Below are 25,566 nucleotides of genomic sequence, written 5' to 3'. Positions count from 1 at the left end.
ATTAGGCCTGTTCACCAAGCCAGCTGTCAACCTTTACAGAATGCACTATGCTTTGTAGGTTCAGAAAAGACCTGGGTCCATACACAGCTGAACCACAACCCCACAGCAGGCAGGACACGGTGGCAAATTCTGCTACTCTTGAGAGTCACAGGGGAAGCGTTCGAACCGGGGAAGGAGACTCCTTGTCAAGTTCATGATGCAGTAATCTTTATCAGCAGGCCGTAAATATCTCGCCCCTTGCCTGCACTCTCTGCAGAGCGTGTGTCCTTGTCTGACACTCTTAACCGTCAGTAGCACTATGTTTTCTCAGTTGCTGTACGTCGTGCTTTTTTTCAAGGGCCTTCTGACTAACGATTAAAATCACTTCACGTCCGTCATGGCTGCTACATGGGAACAAATGCAGCAAGGGTCGAAAAAAGACAGATAGTTTTACAAAAGGCTTACAAAACTGTCTTTTCCAAACTGGGCCCTTTCCAATGTGAGCATCCCAAACTCCGAAAGCTTTATCCTGCACAAAATGCCAGAAGGCTTGAAAGATGGAACCTGAATCACATCACTACATTCGGAGTCTAATGCACAACAGAGATCACTCAGGAGGAGCACATCAAAAAGAGTGAGGACGTCGTAAAGGTCAGAATTACAACATGAAAGGGCGGAGTCCTGGGAGACGACAATTTCCATCTCTGCCCATATCACAGGAATGTGCTTTGGTTCTCAAGTTTTGTATCTGCTGGTGTGGCGCCAGATCGCTATCGGGGGGATTCTGATATTAATATTAATTCTCTGATCACACGGTGAAGTCCTTTAACCGACAAGACTCCAGGGGCTCAGAGGCGCATTAAAAATGAATGGCAACAATAAAAAAAATGAATAATCTTCCTTGGTGAAGATTAAAAAAGTGAAACGGCAGACGGGTCTGCCAGAGAGTGACGACAGAGCTGGTGGAGAGCTGGTCTCCTGCATCTCTGAGGAGTCTGCTTTGACGTAGCTTCGGGTTTTCAGTCCTCTCCACTCTGTTCCAGCCTATCATTTTCATACTAGTGAGGGCACTTCAATTTAAAGAATGGCTGAAGCAAAAGGAAAAGAAGCAGACAAGGAGGAATAGGACAGACAGTGAGAAGAAATACAGGCACAAGGAGTGAAGGAACAAGATAAAAAGGATGGAATGGTGACAAGAGGTGAAAACATACAGGAAAGGACAGAAGAAGTTAGAGAAGAAAGAAATAAAATGCTTATGATATGCTTATGATATATTATAAAACTACTGAATACAGTGTGTGTTGTACCCCTACCTTTACATAGCATGGTGATAACTTCCTCAAGGCCTTCAAAAGCCATAGAAATATCACATCTTTGCAGACATGACACATACATCTTTTTAGTATTGGCTGACATCAATGAAATTTTCTGAAATCAATAGAGGAGCTTCATGAGCCTGAGCCCTGATCCTCACCTGATGCAGACAGACGCATCAGAAATGGAGAGCGAGCGAAGCTCAGCCTCTCCAGCACAAACACATTGATCGCTACGTCAGGTTGCAAATGAGAGGCCCCCCAAAAGTTAATGATTGGGATCAGTGCTATTTACACATCCACAACATCTATCTGCAGAACGTACCTTTGATTTTTTTGATCTTTGATTTTCGCGGAAGGCTCCCGAGAGGTGGGCGGAGGGACGGTGCTGCCGGGATTACACTCGATACGCCGCTACCTCAGGAGCTCTGAGACTGGTGGGAGAGGCAGTCTCAGCGCTCATAAAAGGGGATCAAACTGCTCCGAATGCGGCTTGATGTTTGTGTGTCGGACCAGCCCTCCCCTATCCTTCATCTCGGAAATCTTCATCGCACATCTCCCCAACGCGCTGCCTGTTTTGTTGCTTGACAGCCAAGAATCAGATAGCATCTGCACTCAGAAATAGGGCATGGCCACATTGTAGCAGTGAATCTATAAATGTCTCAAAGCTGATTTTATAGGGAAACACTATCTCTTTTTCATGCCAATTCCTGTCTGCAACTACAGAAGTACTTGCAAAAATTCACTCAGATTCAAATCTCGGCACCCATGCTCACAAACAAACAGCATGCTGCTTGCTTTGGCCTATGCTATTATTGCTGTACTTCCACAAAAAAGTTTCACAATTGTCTTTTGACTGTCTTTGCTATAGATCATAACCATAGAAAATGTCTTTGTCATAGATCATGACCATAGAAAAAGAACAGTTTTTATCAATAAAACCATAACCTTTCAGCATACCTGGGGAGGATAGGACATGCACAAGTTCAAACTTTTTTTCGCACCTTTTTCTCTCCAATTTGGAATGCCTAATTGTATTTGTCAGTACCTCATTGCCGCAACCTTTGCTATAAATTCAGGAGTACACAGCAGCCTTTACTCTATAAACGCAGTCCCCTCAGCATTCTCTTTGGTGACTATGCATTTGGGGGAGGCAGTGTCTGACACATTCTAGAGGTTAATGGAGTCACAAAGACCTGATGCATAAGAGACAGGATGTAATCCTGATACTGATGGGCTTCAGAGCGGGAGGGAGCACAGACAGCACTCTGGAAAACAATGCGTGAATCTTCGATCAGTCATTGGCTGACACCTGTCACTCTCCACAGGCCCCTCCTCCTCCTGTCCCCAAGTACAGTACAGTGCGAGTGGCTCTCTCTGACGTGGAACTCCATCAATCACACACCGCACTCAGACCTTCCACAAGGCCAGCGTGTACTCAGAACACGCTGTGCTGACGGATCTCAGAGTTCCTGCAGCAGGCAGCACCATAAAATTGTAGTCCAGCAGCTGAATTGTTTGTTCTGAATCTGCATTGGTAATTCTTTTTCTAAAATGTTATGGCTAAATAATTTCAAATATTTAATCTGTTGTTCAGCACAACAAAGAGCCTTCCCATCACAATAACCTTTTTTGATAAAATGATCAGACAGAACACATCTAATTCAAACCTCTGAAAATCATAAGTGTAAGACTATCAGTGTACCTTCTGAATATGTACAGAGATACAGAATATGCATAAAGAAGTTTGTAAGGTGGAGGTTCACTTTCTGCAGTTGTTCAGCCAACAAAATAAATCTCCAAAAAGATTCTACTGCTGTTTAAACATTCATAGCACCACTGCTCCCCTAAGAGTTAATCTAGAATGCATAAAGAGATGAAAATGCTTATGCCATGCAATGGGTATGACAAACAGCATTTATCAAGCTATATTCTGGACTTTATCATACGAGACAGAGAGTCAATAGGGGCAGAGTGGAGCTGACAAAGGGCACATTGCCGGACCATCACCTCTCTGACCAATCACTGATCAGTGAACAAGCGGCAGGAAAGATGATGTCCAATGAAACCTGACATTGCCACAGGGGTGTTTTTTTTTCCAGCTCAGCAGATGACGGGGATTTGGCCGTGCCTGGAGATCTCTGTGTGGAGCGGGGACGAAACTTTCCGCTCCCCTTGGGAGGGAGAGCGACCCGCGCCGCGGCGTGACGCAGCAGAAGCTCGGCGTTGGCCGTGGCGGTCGGGGAACATCGATTTTCCCCGACAGTCGGTTTCCATCGATTTCTTACGGGAGGAGAGATCACTCTATGTTTCCCCTACCGTATTATTGCCCTGGAGCAGAGGTAGAGAAAACAATCAGGCTCCCAACCCCCTGTGACCCTAAAGTGTGTTTTTGTTAAAAAATTAGCAGGCTTTAAATTTACCTTTTGATTTCATTTAACTTTTAATTTACCTGAATACTTGCATGGTGGATTAGCACAAAAATAGCAACTCCATCCCTGCACTTTCCTGCTACCCAGAAAAAACAGCTTGTACAGGGTGCCAGGATATATGACTGAATGGTACTTAGTGCCTCTAAATATCACAGCAAGACACCCCATGGCATCATGGGAAAAGCATACAGCGGAGTCTATGGGCTTGAGGGGGGTCCTTTTAACTGTAGGGAACAATAAGCAGTCATGTACCGTGTCTATAAAGTCGTTATGGTCATGTTTGGTCAGTGCCAGAGGGAAAAGAAACAGGCTTTCGATTTCTAGAAAGCCCCTGAGGTCCTATTCTTCCTCACCGTGGGAGTAATGAATCATGAGCTGTATCAATGAGGAAGCCTTACTGTTGCATCTTGGGAGTAGTGAAAATCAGCACACTGCGCTAGAGGTCAGGTTCTGCTGTATAATATAAACATTCCACCTCTCGCCGTGCAGTGTGCCGGGAAACGGCCTTCCTTCTGACGGCTCTGAGGTGCACGATTTCCTCGTTTTCCCATTTCAAGGACATTCCGCATAAAATAATGCCTGGGAGCTGTTTTAGCTGTCTGCGATCCCAGAGGTACAGGTGATGCAGACCATCAGGCACACAGGCACTGCCCTCTTGCCCTGTAACTGCCCTCTTGTGATTCTCCTTAGGGTGCCCTCGCAGGTGGCAGCCCAGCTGGGACAAGGCCAGACAGAGATGCAAGAGAGTGAGATCGGGAGGAGGCCAACCCTAACAACCCTAAAGACCACACCTCACCCTCCCAGCAGGGTGCAGAACATGAATTATACTCAATTTGGTTTTACTCGTACATCGCTTTTTACACAGGCACTGCCAAAAAAATGCTTTACAGTGGAAATACAAAATAAAATCGGGCAAAAGCCAGGCCTGAACCCCCAAAAGTGAGCAACTAAGGTAAAAAAAAAACCAAAAAAAAACCCAAACACTCAAATGGTGTTGAGAAAAAAAACTTCCCAATGGGAAAAAATCTCAGGAGGAGCCCGGCTGTAGTTAAGATAGAATGAATGGTAACAGAAATGTAATGAGGGATCTATCAGAACTCCATGTAACATTCTTGGGTCAGGCTTGGGAAACGAGATCAGATCTCTGTGCTCATCATAGGTGGCCCATGAGGTACAAAAACACAGCCTGCTAAACAACCGTGTCTATCACGTCCCATTATACGCCCCACTTGAGCCTCCTAATGGATGCTTTTACAAAGCTTACATTCTGGATTGAACAGAAACACAAGCCACTTCAAAACATACAGCAGGTTCAGGTTCAGTTAGGCGCATTTTCTCTGACAAGTTTATAACTGTGGTGAAGGTGGTTCAGAGACCACGTGATGATCTTAAATCTAATCCCTGCATAGACTTGGGAGTAGAATTATTAGCATTTCGGTGGCAGGCACCATTTGTGTGAACACTGAAAAATTCCTTTCTAAAGCAAAAAAAAAAACAAAAAAAAAACACCACAAGCATGAGCCTTGGAACAAAACAGTCATAAGCAGAGCTTTGAGAGAACACAGCAGTTTTAGTGACTTTACTTCTATGGCGACAACTCATCCACTTTCCAATATGGCTAAAGAATGTTTAGTGGGCAGTGTGCCCAGCCAGATAGTCAAGAACAAAAGCACAAAGAGGGAGCAAGTGAGGGAAACGCCACATGTAAGTGTCCACGCTTCCACCCTCCTCACAGAAACATGCTTTGCATGCACCTCAGACAGGGAGAAGTGACAAGTCCTGGCATTTCCACACTTCCACCGCACTAAATCTGACTCGTGACGCATACGCCGCTACGGTTACAATGGCAGGAATGGATGTTTGAGAGGAAAGGTATTTCGGGGAGCATTGTGAGGAGCTTCCTGGAGAGCCGTGGCTCCTGGCCGGAGGGACACAGCTGCTCACGAGAGGCAGGGAGGGGAGGGGGGTGGAGGGGGGTGGTGGAGCGTGTCTACCCAAGCCATTCCATGGGGACTAACAGAGGGAATCGCACTATTGTTCTGTCTATCCCCCCAACCCCCCCCCCCAAATAAATCCCCCGCTGAGGAGAGAGACAGATTAAGTCTTAGAAAGAGGCAGGAGGTAGGAGCGTGTCTGCTTTCGTCCCCTGCCCACCCCTCTGCTTTGCTAGATGAGTCGGTTAATTACCGCATGATTAATAATGATAGCCGGTGGGGGATGCTGCATATGAGCATATGGGAATCTGATGAGATGCAGGTGTGGGGAAGGTCTGCCTGGTCCCTCACTTTGGACATCAGGCCATTATAAAATGCCTGTTTGCACCATTGTCCATGACTGGCCTATGCGTGGTGCTTTCCGGATAAATCCAGCTCATACTCCTCCTACCATATACCTACCCTAACACGTACCACATTTTGTGTAGGTCACCATCTTGGCTGTAATGTTAACAGAACCACACACAATAATTTATGCACTTATGTGGCAACATTTAGTAAAGCATGAGGACTAGTTTTTTAAGGACTGAGTGAGTCACTACCAGAATTTGTACTGCGGTAAAAGTAAGAGTGCCTAACTTTTGATGATGTCAATCCATTGTTCATCACAGCCTTAATCTGCGGTCAGCCAGCTCTCTTGTGATGTTTGCTCTGTAGTGCCAGAGAACACAAAGACACATGATTAAGGGCAGTCTGCGACTAGATGGGCTTCATTCGGGGAAAGGGGGAGCCCTCAGGTGACTAGCCACTCTAACAGCAGACGGTGGGACTCCACCAGCCGGCCAGAAGGGACATTTTTCTACAGGAGCTATATGAGAAACTCAGCCATGGGGAATGCTATAATTGGAAAAGCAATATGTGCCTTTGATACTCGGCACAGAGAGGGTGGGTAAACAGCGAGTGCCTGGTTCCGCCTGGGTTTCTGCCTGTTGACAGCCATCCACCTGCTGTTCGTCTGTGGCTTCTGTGTGGGTGGTCTGATATCTGGAAGTCCTGCCCTCTTCACAAAGGCCTGAAGAGACACAGGCTGGCCCACAATGACCCTTGGCAGTGCTTGGAATGTAAAGCTACCCTGGGATGTAAAACACCTTGTAAATGGAGATTTGTTCTTTTGGTCAACACCTCACACAACACACCAACCTGACTCTTGATGATTTTAAACATGCTTCCAGATTTGACTCTTGATTTTTTTTTGTCCAAACAGCGTGATAACGCAGCTATGCTTAATTCTGCCCCAATCAGCCTACACATTCACTGCAGACGCTTTCTTTCTCATCAGAAAATCCCGCCACCTCCCTCCTCGCGAAACAGTGCTTGCCCATTAAGCTTAAGAATAATTCCAATCATCACCCTGTTAACCCCACATGGTTAAAACCCCCGCTTTGCGACAAATAAGCCCCATTCTCTCAGTCACATGCACTCTCTTACTGCTGGGCTCTAATCAGCTCATCAACTTATTAAAGGGCCAGGCGCTTTACTGGCATTCGAACACGGAGCTGTCACAATATACAGCTGGCCACCAGTCACAGTGGCAGAGACACGGAGAGAGCAAAGGAACAGCCAGACAATGGATTGTGGAGCATTAGCAGTGGCTTTAGACTCACGACCAGAAGATCGCAGGCTTGACTACTGGCATGGAAAGCGCCATACTACCCAGAGGTAGTCACGCCTGAACCAAAGTACTGAAGACATATACTGGCTGTATAATTTGTTTTTATATAAAAAGGTTATCGTGGACAAAGGCATCTGCAAAATGAACGAACATTGCAATGCACACTGCAATGCCAAAAATCAAATCACCATCTGGCTTTGGTTCAATTTACTCTTCATTAAATTATACTGAATGCAAATTTCCCCAATCTACCCCTCTTATTAGACTGCTTTTCTTAGAAGCGCAATGACGACACTGAGGAAAAGAACACACTAAGAGGTATTTTTTTGCCTTTCACTGCTCCCTAAATCAGACAGTCCCAGCAAATGCTGTCTAAAGGACACGTCACCTCATGTCTAATGACCAGGCAGTAATGTTTGGCTCATTAAAGTTATTTTGAAAGATTTTCAAAGATAATTGTTTTCCTGGGTTATTTTCTTCTACCATTAACTCCATTAGCTGTTCATCCCGGAAAAGGGATTTGTGAATATAGTTTCAGATAAACAAACCAATCAAAAAGAAGCCATTTGTCACAAAACCCCAGAGAATATTTCAGCTCATTAACAATGAATGCTGTGCACTGTCACCTTGCTAATGTTTATTACACTGAACAATGTTATATGTCATATCATGTGTCATAATATGGATACACTGTTGCAATAATGTTGAGAACGCTGTTACAACAGTGTATCCATATTACACAGTCACAACAAAAGTCATTGAAAGTGGCACATCCTTAAGTTGGTCAGTATGAGCAGCACAGAATAGATGTGTAACGGATGGGTCCTATGATCTGGTGTTGAATCTGCACCATACCAGTGCCAACTACGGCTGGCTGCTCCACAGGTTGACGCACGGGGCATGGCCCAAAGATGGGAGGGATTTATTTGCCTGGGATGACAGCCCTGCATCACTCGCTAGCGACCCCCACTAGCCGACTGGGAGCCCGCAAATTTGTCTGTTGAGCTGCAATTTAAGCGTCTTCCTCCAGCTTATGTCTGTGCGAGCCCGGCTCGCAAACTGTGGTGTGAAAAGAAGCATTGGCTGACACTTGTCCTCCTGAATCAATAGCAGACGTTTTGGCAGTGCTGATGAATATGATTGGACATTCCAAACTGGGGGAAAAAAGGGAAAAAGACATTCACAAACAGTTTCAGTGCATTGACAGTACACTGAATACTGCTCGACAATGCTCTCATTCTAGATTTCTATTTCTCTATATAAAAATGATAACAGAAATGTGGAAGCCATAGGGGAATGAGGGTTGATTCAAACTAGACAAATTGAATTTTGTGGTTTACACAACACTGCCATCCTTGTTTTACCTTTGTACACCGTTATGTATAACAAAACATAAATTATTCATAAGACTGTTTTTACACACTATAAATATTCACTGTAGCACAACTTATAGACTATTCTAATTATTTACCATCACAGTCAAATCATGAAACTTCTCCACTTAAACTGCCTTTTTAGGAACCCTAACACTGCATTACCATAACAATAAATATTTGTATTTTAACAGCAGACACTAGTTTACATTCATGATCACTCTCAGCTCTTCCAAACCAGACAGTTATCCACCACCACTTTCCAGGAGAGACTGGGGGTTTGGACATCATACATTCCAGTTTCATAAGCAATTTTAACAAGAGGACAATACAGGTTAATTATGTGGTGTGGAATGTTCCTGTTAGGGATCTCAGAATTTTTCCTTCCCTGGGTCGACATCATTATCCCTCCTTGGCCCCTGTCACTGGACTACATTTCACTATAATGGTATGCTTGTTTCAATGTTACCAACATGTCTGTGTAATAATTACACCTGGGTCTTTGGGGAGCTGCTAATAGACCTAAGCTGCAGAGTTAATAGACTTCACAGGTACAACAGCAACTTTTTACAGAGACCAGAACCAAATTTCAAGGTCTCTGAAACTTCACACAAAGCAAATACCTCATTTGACTTCCTCCATAGCACGTACAATTGATGGTATTACAGAGGACTACACTCAATCAAGCTGCTCCACAGATGCTTATCTGAAAAAAAATAATGAAGCAATCAACAAAATCCACTCAGCAAACTAATTACTAAAAGCTTCTTGGTAGCCAGGGATGATCACTGTCATGTTCTGGCCAATGGAAGGCATGACAAAGTTTGCCACCAGAGACGTTTAATTCCATAAGATGGATGACATTGGTTGGGCTGAATCATTAGTCATGATATGAATAAATTAATGAGTAAACAGTTGAGAAACACTATACAGTGCCGCTTCTGTTTTTGCCACCATAGCCTCAGTAGCGAGAACATAATTTGGTATAATCTCAGCTTGGATCTATTATCATATTTAACATCATATTAGCGCAATATTGTCTGAACCTGCAGACTAGGGATGTATCCGAATCCGAATACTTTTTTTGGGAAAGCACGAATAATGCGATGGAAATATTTCTTCTACCCAAAGTTGCTTGTTATTATTCGGATTTGGGGAAAAAAAGTCCGCTCCATGTCGAGTTCTCATAGGCTCTATATAACGTTACACGGGCAGAGAGAAAGAGAGTAGCTTATCTGGAACTCTGGCAGCAGCTGCCTCATGACGGCGAACCTATCATAAAGCTAGCTGGCATTCAAAACCTATTTCAGAGGGTCTTAGAAAGACGTTATGTCTACACTGCGCGACCACACCATTTAAAAAGCAAGACAGTGCTAGGGAGATGAATTTGATTGAGTTATGGTTTCATGCAGATTTATTAAATAATGTAATGACAAAAAATGTATGGTATACATGGTATAAACTAATTGTATGGTGTAAAACGAGAAGAAACTATTTTTCTCGATGGAATCGATGTTTTCATAGAATTAACAACCAGAGGTTTTTGCTTAACAATGGTGCAAAAAAACTACCGACCAGAGTTTTTGCATAACAACCGTCCAAATAGAACTACCAACCTGAGTTTTGCTTGACAACGGTAAAATAATATATGCCCAACCGGCCACGGAAGAATATTTCACTTTTAGTCGATAAAAATCAATAAATTTTAAAGTAACCATATATAGTTATTGTTGGTAACCCGTTGTATAAGTGGAATAAACCCCTCCGGGCTGTCCCGTTATTGGAAAATATTGTACTTCGGGGCTGGTTAAGCCCCCGTCGTACATTATTTTCCAATAACAGGACAGCCCGTCATGTTCATTCCTTACATAACACCGTTAACAAAACGACGTTAACAAATCATTGCAAGTGATGACATTCCGTTTTTATCAACATTAGACATTACAAAAGGGCACATGCCACTACACCATATAAAATGTAGAGCCAGGCCAAGATGAATTACCAGAGTTGCACAGAAAGGTAGCCTGCGTGCAAATTAATTGCCCTTCTTGGGATCAATAAAGTTGTCTGAATCTGAATCTGAATCTGTCGTGAATGTCAAATGTTGCGAGGTAATGCAAAAGCATTGCGAGGGAACGCAAAAGTAGCTCAACAAAAAAAAAAATCCCCACCATGACCCTTAAGAGGCTCCGTATTTTTTTCATCCAGCCCAGGTTTTTTTCTTCCAGTCCAGGTTTTTTTTTTTCCAGTCCAGGTTTTTTTTCTTCCAGTCCAGGTTTTTTGTCCTCCAGTCCAGTTTTTTTCTTCCAGTCGAGGTTTTTTCCCTGCCCGGCCCAGTTTTTTTTCTTCCAGTCCAGGTTATTTTTTTCTTCCAGTCCAGTTTTTTTCTTCCAGTCCAGGTTTTTTTTTCTTCCAGTCCAGGTTTTGTTTTCTTCCAGTCCAGTTTTTTTTTGGTCTTCCAGTCCAGGTTTTTATTTTCTTCCAGTCCAGTTTTTTTAGTTCCAGTCCAGGTTTTTTTTCTTCCAGTCCAGGTTTAAAAAAATATATATTTTAAACTCGCAACAAGTTATTTCTCAGGAAAGGGACACCTCGGCCTTTTAACAGTTCTAAAATCAATGCGCTACAAAATCCAGCATTCTAAAGCAGTTTAAGGGGAGGCACCACTGTCAAAAACTATGATTTTGGTTCCATATGCCAATTTTGATATTTTTTGATATTTTGCTTCTATAGCTTCTATAGTTTCATAAAATGAACAAACTAAAAGTACATAATTGTTATAAATAGTTAATTTAGACGATAATATAACACCATCGTCAAGTACACAAAGCATAAAATGAGCTTATGATAGCATCTTTTATGATTAAATGCCTCTGCAGTTTTAAAACTGACCTGGTTGAATGATATATTGTTAAAAAGCTTGTTTTCTGGAGAATTACCATATGTGGCTATTTCCTTTGCTGTCGGGATGGACGAAAGGCTACTAGCATTCAAAGGCCCCTTTAACCACCATTTTCTCAAAACTGTATATTGCCCACAGGGTATTCAATTTTTCTCAACTTTAACAATAGATACAGCTACATAATTTTATATACTGCTTCTTAAATGTCATAGCTAGGGCGTGTCAGATGCTTTTTTTGATATGTTTTGTAATTTTCATTTTATGTGGCATTTTATCTAAAAATAGGTCAAAAACACTTTCTTCAGCATGTATATATTGTTTTTAACTAATAATTAATTTAAAAAAAAAACAATATTTTGACAAAAGCCTCTAGTCTTAACTATTGAGTTATTGATCACATAAAAAAAAAAAAAATCAGTTCAGATTTTATCTGTTGAGCTTAAATATTGAATATACTTATATGCAAATTAGCACATATTTAATGAGCGAATAGCTCATTTGCATATTTTAAAAATAAAAAAATGAAAAGTCATAATCCAAAAAAAACCTTGTATTTGTGTTTTTATTCAACTGGTAAAATTTCATCTTGTGGGTGGGGTTCAGACAGTTCATAAAACTAGTTAAAAATAAAAATAACCTAAAAAAAGAGAGAGAGATGAAAAGTACAGTATGAGGATGTGGAAATATATTTAATAATTAATTATATGCCAATATTAAATCAATTTGATGCTTTGAAGGCACAACAGTTGCATTGCCAATGAATATGAGGTTAGAAAATACAACATTTGCCCGATTTAACATGACTTCTGGTATAAACCACGCCCACTTCCGGTCTTCTATCCGAATACAGATACACAGACAGATAATTTTGTTGGTTGAACAGATACAGATACAGATACAGATAATGATGTCTCTGCACACCCCTACTGCAGACCCATGTTTAGTAGCATGGAGTTTTAGGCAGAAAAACAAGGCGCAATGACATGCTCTATTTGGCTTGGAGAATGAAGGAATACCATAAGAAACTTGAGAAAATGCAGGCTTTATTCAACACCACTGCAAGACATCGATGCAGCTCCATGACCTTTCCCAATTAGCTCTAAGGCTACTCAGATTCATGAATGGCAAAAACACATTCTGAGGTAGAAGTGGTCTAAAATGTACAGTGTCTAACTTACAAATATGAAAACGAATACACTACAGTACATATGCCTGTTAAAATGACCCTAATATTAATTAACCATGTTATCTATTGTATGTACGTTTTACTCTCACGTTGCATTAAGGAAGGGTGCACTCTTCCATTTCTTCTACAGGTGCTAGAACCACAAGGATAATCCAAACTCTTATAATAGCACCTCCATAACAAAATCAATAAGAAAATGCTTTTTATCTAAAGTAAAGCTGCATTACCAACCCTTAAAAAGGGATAATAATCACAATTCTAGCAAGCTAAAACCTCATTAATTTAAACTAATGTCCATTACATTCATATCAGCATGAAAGCTATTCATGCCAGACACACTGTGGATGGGGAGGGCTGGGGATGACAGGTCATTTCCAATGCAATGCTCAGCATGGTTGTAATGTGACCATTCCCAATAAAGGGTCTTTTATCAAACATATTAAGATTTAGTGATGTTTATTTTCTAGGTGCATGTTCTATAAGCTCTCAGAATATCAGTCTGTGGGCTAGATAAGCAGATACATTATTTAAACGCTGCTAAACTGTCACTGCAAAGAAAACTCCCAGCTCCACCAAGCAACATCCATTAAAGTGAGCTCGGGCTTTCATATAACATTCTAATGCAAATGCTATTCTTTGATAACTTTCTTTCTGGCTCTCCTACTTTACCGACTGTGACTCAGGCTCCCTCTCATGGCTGTCAACACTTTCCATAGCAACAAATCACAATTTGGAGAAACAGTACTACCTATAGTAGCATACAGGGAGATAATTCAATTTGGCGCATTCTTTCACTGGGCAATGACAAGCGGACTGTGAGTGAGGGGCGAGTGCCAAGACATGAAATGAAAGTGGCTTAACCCCATGTAAAAAACAAAGAACACACACTTCTACGAACTAGTTAGCAACACATTATCCTCTGGTCATAATAACATGCCATTTATAGGAGGTACTGGATGTTATATCTGGTTACACTAAGTACAGTTCTGATTGGCCCTGAAATTAAGCCAGACCCTGACCCCAACCAGAGGACCTTGCATCTGAACCTGATTTGACTTCAACCAGACTGAGAAGATACATGGACGATAGGGAATCATGCGCACTAGGTCGGAAGTGGAGCCATACTGCTGTGAATGAATACTTGTGATTGGTGGACTGTCCTTTACAACCTCCAAATATAAAACGCTCCGTTGACTCTTTTGAAAAAAGTTTCTCTATTGCTTCTGCACATGAGCATAAATTATGAGTTCACATTTGAAGTGTCTGCAGACGTCATAGAGCACACTGGCCCGTAGGCTAAAAAGAAACAAAATTCATCAACTGAGAATCTTCTCATCAGAATGAATGACAGTGGCATTCTTCTTTGGGGTTTATGGCTCTGCCAGCTAAATGTCAAATGTTTCACCGTGGGAGCTCTTAACAGTGAAGTTTATAGAACTGAAGCACTTTCTGGAGTCACCCTCTCAGACACACAGGCTTACTTAAGATGGAGACTGGGAAGGCAGCATGGCTATTATTAGCAAAAGAGTTAAAACTGGTACCAGTGCCCAGGGGACAAAGAGGTAGGGGCCCAGGGAGCCAAACGATGCCGACAGCGTTTTAGGAGTTGCTGTGGCGACAATTTCCCAAAGAGATGACTGCAGCAGCGGGGGCAGCATCTGAGGGGTGACGGAGAGGCTGATCATCGAGAGGTGAGTCACCGCTTATCCAGGCCGCCCACCTCCACACACTCGCACGCACGCACACGGACAGGACACCCTGCGGCTGACGTATCGCCCAGCGCGTAAAGGCAGGGCGTAGGTGGATTACAACCCAGCAGATTCGGCATCAGAATCACAGGGTGAACTGTCTGGACTTCCCCTGTATTTCTGGGGCGTATGTTCTACGGTCTTTGCATGCGTGCTGAGTGTGAGTTTTTACCATGGTCTCCGTGCTAGCATCAGTTGCATACAATAAAGCAGTCTAATAACAAATAAGATAAATAAGAAATGCAACGTAATCTAGAAAGACTGTCAATAAATCCTAGATGGTAATGTAATAATTTATATAAATAAAACAAGTTAAATGTTAGGCTGGAAGCCCAGGCATAAAAACCCCCAGTGATCTAATTTGTACTTGAATATGTCGTCACGCTCTGATCCCTTTATTCCTTGTCAAGCACTTATTGACTTGAAAGGACGTGAAACGAATATAGATATATAGATCATTTTCATGCAGCACCTTTGTATTTTAATGCGGAACAAATCTCATTTGTAAATAATGATCTTTCTGCTATAATCTCACCCTCATGTTTGAGAGCCAGCCATGTGAACCATTGTTGCAGACTATTTGACATATTGTGTTTATCACACTTGGAATAAACATATTGCATTATTGGACACTCAGATAAGTGCCAGGAATGGAAAAGAAGCCTTTGATGCGCTGAGGCACACAGAACAGTACACAGCAGAGGTTTTCCTCCATGCAACATTTTTTCATATGACAGCTTGTCTATCTATTTTCGCAGGTTTGTACTGTATATGTGTTCAGAGCTGTGCTATTCACAGTCTTGTCCAGTCCAGCTCCCTTCGCAATCCCCATTGCATAGCAGTTGTCTCCATGGTGATGCTGCTGGTGCAAATCTCTCCCGATGGAAGTGATATTAAACAGTGTCATTTTACAGTGCCTCGGATTTCTATTTTTTTAACAGTGCGGAGGCTTCATTTATTATCGTCAGCACTGAATGAGAGAATTCATTTGTGAACCTGACACTCTTCTTCAGCTTATTCTATATTAATACCATCTCAAATTACCAGACAGCTTTCTGCTGTTCCCAGAGGGATCTGGGAGCTCTTAAATGTAAAGGAGAGAAAGATTCAAAGCCCCACAAAGCACTCACTAATTGGGAAAGGAAGAGCAACAAAACCTCATTTTAATCCTTTCACATTAACATGCAGAGGAAACACAGGGCACTAAATGGATGAAGAAATTTTTAAAAGAAGACGCGTTTCAAAAGCTGACTAATTAAGCAATAAAAGGAGGTGAAATGTTCTTGCTTACTTCCATGAACAGAGAAGTGAAGTCTTTTCTAGCGGCAGGAAGGGTGCACTTTTGTTTTTGCTCCTCCACCACAGCAACACACCCCCTCTCCCCCTGCCTGCCCTTGTTCAACAAATCTTCCACCGTAAGAGCTTTACCCCCCCAGACCCCCTCCACAACTTCAGCCTTCATTCCTCCGCTCCAAACATTTAGCCCAGGCAACATCACAATCTAGACAAAGCCACTCACCAAACCCAGTGGTACTTTGACGTTCTCCGTCTAACTTTGCATGAACAGTCAGCTTTCTCCGGTAACAGCGACTTCGCACTCGCTCTCGCCACCAGCCGTACGCTCCTTGTTTCTCTCACCGTCCAGACGGCCCGTCTTTCCAGAGAGAATCAATCGGCCAATCAATTAGCCATGAAATGAGCTGCGTGCGGCAGCGGAGAAGCCCGCGGAAGCCCGCGGCGACAGACACCAGACACCAGGTTGAGGCTGTCGGTTCGAGAGCGAACGTCAGACTCGTTCGCCGGCGGCTGCTCGTTGGGGATTCCTGGCTTTGGGGTTCCCCAGGGGCCCCCGGTAGCGGGAACAGAGGGGGCGTTTCGGACGTAGGTTCCGGGGGGGGGGGGGGGGGGGGTAGGTGGAGGGCTGGGGTAGAATAGCCGAGGGTGGAGGAAGCAGACGGCTGGAGCTGAGGTTAGAAAGACTGGGGCTAGGAGCGGAGCGAGAGCTATGAAAAGAGACAGGATCTCCCTGATTAGCTGGCCGCCCTGATAAAGGCGGCACTAATCACGTTTCCCTCTGGGGTGGCTCTCCAGCAGATGGTGGAGCCTGTTCCCATCTTTGTCTGGTGTCTGGGGAACTGGAACACTGTTACAGTCTGAGCTTCACTTATGAGTCTCTAGCCACTGGGCTTTCAAGGGCTGCCCTCCAGATAATGCCAAGTAATCCATCATAATATTTGATTTTGCATTAATATTTGGCTGGATCAGCAGGAGATCACATCTTGCATATTCTTATCAGTATAGGAGACTGATGACATCCAGGACCATGGCCAAGGGCATTACAGTTCCCCGATTCCCTGGTTCCCTTTTCCAACCCCCTTGCTAAAGGTTCAGTGCCCAGCTGATACACCACACGGTAGTCCAATAGTGTAGTCCCCTCACATACACACACACACAATGGTTTTGTCTTTCATCTCGCCACAACCGACCTCTTGTAAACTGAATAACAACCCAAGAAATCTGCCATTCTACTATAAATTTCCAGGCAAACACAGGTGGCTACAGCTACCACTCAGTCAGCCACTGCATGTGTCAGATGCTCTTCAACCAGAGGGGCAGGTGCATGCAGCTCTGATGAAACAGAAGCTAATGACGTGCTAATGCTCCACTCAATAGACACAGAAGGCCAGCGATTCTCACTCAGTGTTGCTCTTTCTTATTAAAATGACATGCTAAATGAAAAAGCTACCAGCACTGATGTTTTTTCATAAACAATTGAAATATTGGCCCTAGGAGGCTCTACTAGCTCAGTGAAAAACATAAAACATCAAAATTGTATAGAATGTGTTTAAGGACCAAGCTGAATGTCACTTTACATGGACCTCTAACAGTCTACAACAAGTTTGGTGTAGCAACTATTCCTTTTAGACTCACAGCAAATGTTTACAGTAATTTAATGTTACAGTGTAACCTCAGGTACTAAATGTATAAAGCAAAATAACTTAAAAGCTTAATTCAAATGGAATGTAAGAGCTTGTAAAATAACAACTGACATAACGGAAATAATGTGCTGTAATTACAACTATGGGCTGTTTTATAGGATTTTAGATAAATATCAGAATTTGTCTTAATTGATTGTTTGTCAAAACGGGAAGAAACTTAATGGAAAGAGATTTAGAATGCAAGGAAAATGTTACATCACTTCATATATTGACATGTTGACAGTTTAACTGTTATCTGTGATCACTGTAGCCAGTGTTTCCCCCAACCATCAGCAACAGTACAATAGGGCTGCAAAGAGCAAACAATCCCTCCCCTTCCTATGTAATAAATAAAACGTGTTGTTAATTTACAAACAATTTTTTCCTGGGGCAGACCGTATAGTACTTCTCCACAGAGGTCTGTTCCATCTTGCTGCAACATAATATTTATAGCCATATACAGTCTAAATATACCCACTATCCCCCTCAATATCTGCTGTTTCACTGTTTTCTCATATATTGACAGCAGACTGACATTGGGATAGTCTTTTGCTTATTCTTTTCTGTCAAATACTTTCCACAGAATGACAATAAATACTAATGAGGCTAAATCACTTAAAAACTGAAAACATAGAATAAAGTGATGAGTTAGGGTCACTGTTTCATCAAGGACTATAGTGCAGAGTTGGAAATCCTACACATAAGGAGCAATTATTAGATGAGTAAAAGTTTTGAGGAAATAAATATACAATGATAGGTCCAATTTGATCATATAGCAGGTGTTTTAACCAAGAAACGAATGCCTGCCAGCATTACCTTGGTAACATTCTCTCAGACTCACAGCCAATCAGAGGCAGTAGTTGCAGCTCTGCTTAATGGAGGGATTCACCTGTTCTTTTCTTTTACCTCAAAAGAATCTGCCTCACCACATTTGAACATATTGTTCATTCGCCTGGAATTCAGTGACATATAAACAATACTCTACAAATAAGCCACACAGTTCACCCATATCACACTGGCCATACAAACAGAAATATGCATTTTATAGAAAAACAAGCTACTTTGGAATTGGCATGCACACAGTGGTTATGTTTGGTCACAGCAAATCAACTATGCGTATTGAGAAAATTGACAATATGGACACTTGCCAAAAAAAGGCTTGAGTGAATGCTGAGATTTAGAGAACAGCAGCAAATAAACCAGCTTTAAAGCTCCCTCTTCAAGCCACATTTCTTACACAATGTTCTTAAGGGCCTATGCGCTTTTCCCAGAACTCTGCTAAAACTGCTGAAATCCAGGAGAATTTCCAGGTCCTCTTAAATAGAATCTTGGATCATCCAAGAGTTTTACATAGGCATGTTAAAAATGAATAGACCAACGCGACTTCCTGCTGCAAATGTACACATTAGCACTTTCTGCAGGGGTAAAAAGAGCCAAAAACAGTCATGTTTTAGACTGAATAGAAAAGCGGTTAATAGGAGTAATCACACACTGAACTAAGGTAAGGCCAACCTGCCCATATTCGTCTTTTAGCACTGAAAGGACATTAAGGCTACTGACTCATAGCTCAAGGCTATTCAACAGATACCACAAAAAGGAGATGCCCCCACATTTACAACGATATAGCTGATCCTTCCGAAATCAAAAGTTTGAGTGGTTTTCAATTATACAAAAGGCTGGTCTCCCTTGAGGAGCACATTGGTGCAGGGAGTGACCAACCAGAGGCTGGGGTGTGGTACGAGGGGGGGTTAGATATCAGAGTGGCATGGCTGCAGCTGGGGAATGCCAAGAATTCGGCTGTAAACCCCCTCTCCTTACGCTCGGCTTGGCGCGCTCTCTTATCTCACAGACCCATCAGCAGCTTTAATCACAGTAATGGCCAGTTATCCCTCTTCCGGTCCGCGCTTCCTGCGTCTGATTACGCGATTGTGGAGCTGGGGACTTCGTTCTACTTCAGCCGAGCCACCCAAGAGCCTGGAGCGGCTGGTCGTGTTCTTGGAGATCCTCAAATAACTATACGGCGCACAACCAATCTCGCTTGCAAGAAAGTTCACCAAGGTGAGATCCCAGTCAAGGATATAGATATTATCCAAATGTCAGCAGCTATCAACTGAGTCGTTTCCATAAATACAGCTGTTCAGCTTCGCTGACAAAAAGTCCCTCCACTCCCTTTTGGGAACCCGCTTGGGCTGATAGAATCAGAGGCAGTCACTGAGAAATTTATTATTTTTCTCTCCCTATCCCAAGTGACAAGTCTGCTGTTCCAGCCAAGTGACCAGAACTCTGTCATTGAACCGGCTCATACACCATTCACAACCTGGCACATTCCCTAGCTCAAAGCAACTGGTTTCTAACATGCTCTCCAACTGAGCCCGTCGATAATACAGCCAGGCGTCAACATAACAGAAAATAAACAAGGGGGCCACAAGCTTTCATTTTATTGAATTATGGCTTTTCTCAGCACACTTAACAAGCGCAGTGTGTTTGTTTGTAGTACAGAAAATGCTCAGACCTTGAAGTGAACACGAACAAGGGGCCACGATTACCCAATAGAGAGAATTCCGTCGCGCACAGCGACATGCGCCGCTAAGCTCAAACTGGGTGGTTCTGATTATAAGGCCTAACTGTAACTGCTGCTTATTAAATTTCAGCACTTGCCTATGTGTATTCATTACCATTTACTTTTCCTGCACCTTCTGTCATACTAGATTTTAATTACCCAGACAAAGCAATCCTGTTCCTGAGAATTTAACCACATTGGTAGCCTTTTCAAAGATGACATATGTTCCTGAACGGGGAACTGCATCACTGAATTGTCAATACAGTTTTCCATTGCTCTGAATTTCTCTGACCCCCAGAGGACAAGAGCCTAATCCACAGTGGATCTGGTCAACACATAAATCACCTGCAGGAACAATTACATTTTTTGTTTCAGATTCAGGCCAAGATATGCCACAAGATGAAATGCATACACACGTAATAAAGTTGTGGTCTTAATTCTGGTTCTTCAATGGAACAGAAACATGAAAGCCTATCAAACTATCAAATTCACAAAAAGATTCCAAATAATTTTCAGGCTCACATCTTATTTCTTGACACGGTTTTGGTTGTAAATGCCATAAATAACCCTTTCATTACTTGTACTTGACAAGGAAGACTTGTCAAGTACAAGAAAACATTTAAACATTTACAACCATTGACTTTGAGCAGCCATTCTGTGCTAGGATATGCATAGACATAAACATTTAAGAGGTCTGCACATATCCTAGAATTAATGGCAGCTCGACATCAATGAACTCAAGGCAAGATTCAAGATTCAAAGCAAACCATGGATTGGGAAACCCTGCATGATGGCTTTTGACTGAGTGTGCCCTTAGGCTGTGTCACAAGAAATGACTAAGAGGAATACTATAAGGGTCAACCAGACTTTACAAATCCTGCTGGTATGGCAGTAGGGGGGCTTTGAATCATGAAAGACAGAGCTCTTTAGTGACAACAAACCCCTGAAAACCCACCCCTAAATAGAATGACCATGCAAGACACCATGAGAAGCCAATTGACCTCAAGGAAGCTGTCAACTACAGATGTCAGGACCAAACACTCTCCCCTTACCCGTTCCCCCGCCATTGAAGACACCAGCTGAAGATTGTCTATTGAACAAAGAAGGGAGTCCTGGGGGGGGGCACAGGAGGCTAGCATTCCTCTCAAAACATTCCCAGTGCTTGGCAGGTTTAATTACTTCACCGATAAACTGCAGGGTTACACTGTCTCAAGGAAGACAGTAAAAGTTGTTTTCCCCTGACAACAAACAGCCCCTTTGAAAAGCTTTGGATAAGTTGGATAAATGAGTTGTCCAAATAAGGTGCCGCTCCACCACCGTCAACCCCCACCAAAAGACCTATTTAGCAAGATACAGCCCTCTGATGCCACAGGGCCATACTGGTTTAAAATACCTTTGATGACCCTTGATGCATAACCATTAATAGACGTTTGCGTTAATGTAACAACCCTCTAAAAAACTCGGATTGACTACAAAAAATGAATAAATAGCATATTTTCTGTCTTCCTGTGATTTACTGATTCAGAGTATGAATTAGATGCAAATGAAAGTCTGACTAACTGCAAACTAAACTAAGATCCTTTTTTATGATTAGAGTCCCTTACCTGTAGGGTAGTGTAAGACAGCTACATACCCCACAAAAACCCAATCTGTAATAGATATTCCTTCATGTCTATCAAATCCTCGTTTCCAGACTGGTATTACTCAAGACACTCAAAATTTGAGGAACAAAAAATCTGTTCAGTGTCTACTGCACGCAGAAGCCAACGAAATGTCCTTTTAAACGTACCGAATTTATTCCTGAAAAGATCGTTCTAAAGCTGCATCTAAAAAGATTTTGCCTCGCCTCCTTGTCTTGGACAAGTTGGAGTTTTTTTCGTATACACTGCATGATCTAATTTTCGTGAAAATCCGTAGCCAGTCCTGATAAAGTTAGTTTACACTCGCTCACGCACACACAAAGCCACACACACATACACTTGCTAAACTTAGCCAAAACTAAATGGTTTACCTTACCTTAATATCAAGATTGGGGGATAGCGGTCAAATGCACCATCCTTGCAGCATAGTGTTCAGGTACTATCCGCTGACTGTGAGACAAAACCGCTGTGAAATAATACATGCGTCTCCGTTAATGCCTGTACATACAGTCAGCAGTTATCTGTGCGCTTCAGTCAGAAGAGAAGTGACCTTTTTCCACATGTAGGCAGTGAGTAGGCATTTAAGCTCCACAAATAAAATTACATAACTGTGTGTGCTTGAAAGAGAGAGAGAGAGAGAGAGAGAGAGAATGGATCTGCGTGCGTGCGTGTGTGTGTGTGTGTGTGTGTGAGTCGGGGGGGGGGGGGGGGGGGGGGTTTGGTGCGGTGGTAGTACTAAGATGACTACCATAACTACCATAACTACAAACTGACAGTATTGCGTCTTCCGAAAAACAACGTTTCCCCACTAACATAGCAGCTATCCACACGAAACAAATTTACAGATGTGTCACCATTGCAAGTATGATCAATGGTTTCCTCCAAATTATTCGATGTCTTGGCTTTGAAAATGTAGCCAAGTTGGTGCATACGCAGACTTCAAACGTGAACACAAAACACATTCATGCTGTTATAAGTAACAAACCAATTTAAACATTTTGTAAGAGCAGCTGGGCATCCTACGAATAGGTTTAAGGATCGTAATTTCAGAAGGTGCTTATAGAATCAAGGAGACAAACAATTAACTCAATCGATGCAATAATTACTGTACAATTCTAATGCACCAGACAGACAGACACACACACACACACGCATGTTTGCAGTTACATCCAAATTTTTGTACCGAACGTCAGTTCACACGCACTACCCCTAAAGAAAACGTGCGACTTGTAATTAAACGAAACCATCATCAACAGACTGTGTTTCCCCGATATATGACAAATACAAGCAACTGGGTACACTGCGGCCATGCATCCCTATTACAGAAAGCGACGGAGGGCATGACTTACTTTCGCTGGAAGCTGTTCTGGTCCTCCGTGTATCCCAACAGCATTAACCGTTTCACAACTTCGCATTCACAGATCCACCACGCACATGTTGCCTATTCGGTATCAGCCTGTCACATGAGCTCCATGTCCAATCCACGACTGTGCTCCACACTCTGCTTGCTGCTAGGCTCCAAAGAGAAACAATAACTAGGACCAGGTCGGTCCTATCACCCCGAGTTTTAGTACTGCCGATCTCGCTTTCGAACCGGCACAGGAGCGGCAACAGGCTAGCGTCTGCGAACGTCAGAGTGATGTACGCGCTGACCAGAATACGCAGGGCAGAAAGCCTGCGCGTTGTGCCACCCAAGCGCAGAGGGACTCTTGTATTTCTGAACGATGCACAGCCACGGAATAATAATGAGGACATATTGCTGCAACAGCAGGGACAGCTTTTTTTGTCTTGACTCAGATTAGAGGCAAGGTTTACAACAGCTCCGACGGATTAACATTAATGTCCTGTTAAGAAAACTAGACCGCCCCGAGCTCAATGATAACTAAGCAATATTCTACCCTCTACAATAAAACAGCACAAAATGTCATATCGGGTCATAAAATTATTCTAATAAATGCACCGTAGCTGCTATGATCTACAGTAAAAAATTGAGATTTAAAACGACGCAGCTGTTGTGTTGCTATTTTTACAGCCTAGCGCGTATGGAACAATTTCTAAAATGCGTCTATTTTGTACTGTTTGGATTTCTTTCAGCTAAACATATGCTATTTAGAATGAAACGGTATTGACGCTGACTGCTTTTGCTCAGTACATGACTAACAATGTAAATTCCCCAATAACCCATACAGCTGTCCTTTGATCTCGAGAGCTCATTGACAACAATTTCGAAAACTGTCTAAAAAGTCTGCATGACATAAAATCACATTACGGTGAATCTAATTTCCTTTTTAAACACGTTTACTGAATTTCAGAATGGAATATAACCGACACAATTTTAGCGGCAGTATATAATATTCCTAAACACTTACTTAAATCATGTAATGAGTCGAGGTCATGCATGTAACTTAAAAAATAATTGATGTTCGAGCAAGATACTAACAAGAGCAGTTGACAACTTTGTACGACGCTGATCATTGTTTCTTTTAGTATCATCGGGTTTGGCAAGTAGTAGACAGGAATAGCTTACTTATTAGGAAGCATTAGTGAAAAAGTTAAATATGTGACTGTGATTTGATCAGGGACAGGGTTATGGAATACAGCTACTGCATCACAGTGATCCAGCCAAGTCAAAATTCATAAAAGTGGAGACCCTACAATTTCTGTGATCTATCCATCCATCCATTATCTATACCCACTTATCCTGAGCAGGGTCACAGGGAGTGCTAGAGCCTATGACAGCGTGCACTGGGCGAGAGGCAGGAATACACCCTAGACAGCCTGCCAATCTATCACAGGGCACACACACCATTCACTCACACATTCTTACCTATGGGCAAATTAGAGTCTCCAATTAGCTTACCTGCATGTCTTTGAAACCTACACAGACACGGGGAGAACATGCCAACTCCACACAGAAAGGCCCAAGCTTCAAAACCACAACCCACAATCTTGCTGTGAGGTGACTGTGCTACCAACTGCATCACCGTGCTGCCCATTTCTGTGAACTAATTTTCTGTTATTTATCCCCAAGCAACACTATGAGTTTAACTTGCCTAATTGTTTGAAAAGATATATTTTCTCAAGGTTTGGTAACACATACATAAACCATTTTCCACAATGCATTATGTTACAGCAGCATTGTGGGAACATTATGTATTAGTTGTCATACCATAAGAATCCCAGGATGTCTTAGTGTCAAGGAAAGCCTTATCTCTGCAGCCAGACACAGCACTGGGAATGGACAATATAGACACTGAAAGATGGCCTTTTCATATCTAGACGATTCAGCATTGGACCATTCAGAGGTCTGTAGCCCACACAGAGGACCACCTCTGCATGACCTGCAGGGAGCAATATCTTTTATGAGCTAAAGGTGCTCTGGGGCTCGTGCGCTAAAGAAACCCCAATACCTGAACCACGAGGGGACATTAAATCTAACAGATGAGAGGCTCATGGCAATATTGCTCTTTTCAACCTTGCACCCTGTAGCATGAATCAGCGTTTCTCTCGTCCTCCACTGGGAGTTATTTTCTTGCAGTAATCCTGTTGCATTCAAACAGCAGTTTAACTGAGAAGGCCCCAGATTAGAGATCCGGGTGTAAACCACTTACCTCTCCATATGGGCCGGTCCAAACTGACTGCCCTGCATAGCCGTTCGTTGCTCCTGTCATCTCACCATGGGACTGAAGCTTTCAGCTATGCTGGGCCTCAGAATACAAAATCTGTCATTCATTCAAGGCCAAACAGTTGCCACAAGACCCATTTTCTTCCAAGGTTAAGGATTGCATTGCTAAAATAAGCAACGTCCACAGACATTTGGTGCAATGAGTGTTCAGTTTTATTCCTGGCATT

General features: G+C 42.6%; 1 protein-coding gene across 3 annotated transcripts in view; it reads right to left on the bottom strand.

Moving 5' to 3' along the window:
* tmem108 (transmembrane protein 108) overlaps nucleotides 1-23,622 on the bottom strand; it is a 53,932-nt gene extending 30,310 nt beyond the window's left edge. The window contains exons 1-2 of one of the 3 annotated variants that reach the window (XM_035414546.1): nucleotides 23,064-23,622; nucleotides 22,091-22,180 (exon numbers count right to left, since the gene is read on the bottom strand). The gene's annotated coding sequence lies outside the window, so the exon portion shown is untranslated. Of the gene's footprint in view, nucleotides 1-16,055; nucleotides 16,333-22,090; nucleotides 22,181-23,063 lie in introns of those variants that run through there. The other 2 variants (XM_035414543.1, XM_035414545.1) reach the window with 2 other exon arrangements.
* Nucleotides 23,623-25,566: the final 1,944 nt, after the last annotated feature.

The sequence above is a fragment of the Anguilla anguilla genome, chromosome 4 (assembly GCF_013347855.1).
Source record: "Anguilla anguilla isolate fAngAng1 chromosome 4, fAngAng1.pri, whole genome shotgun sequence".
NCBI lineage: Eukaryota > Metazoa > Chordata > Actinopteri > Anguilliformes > Anguillidae > Anguilla > Anguilla anguilla.
Note: the sequence above shows the minus strand (reverse complement) of the source record. Positions and strands in the feature narration are given on the sequence as shown.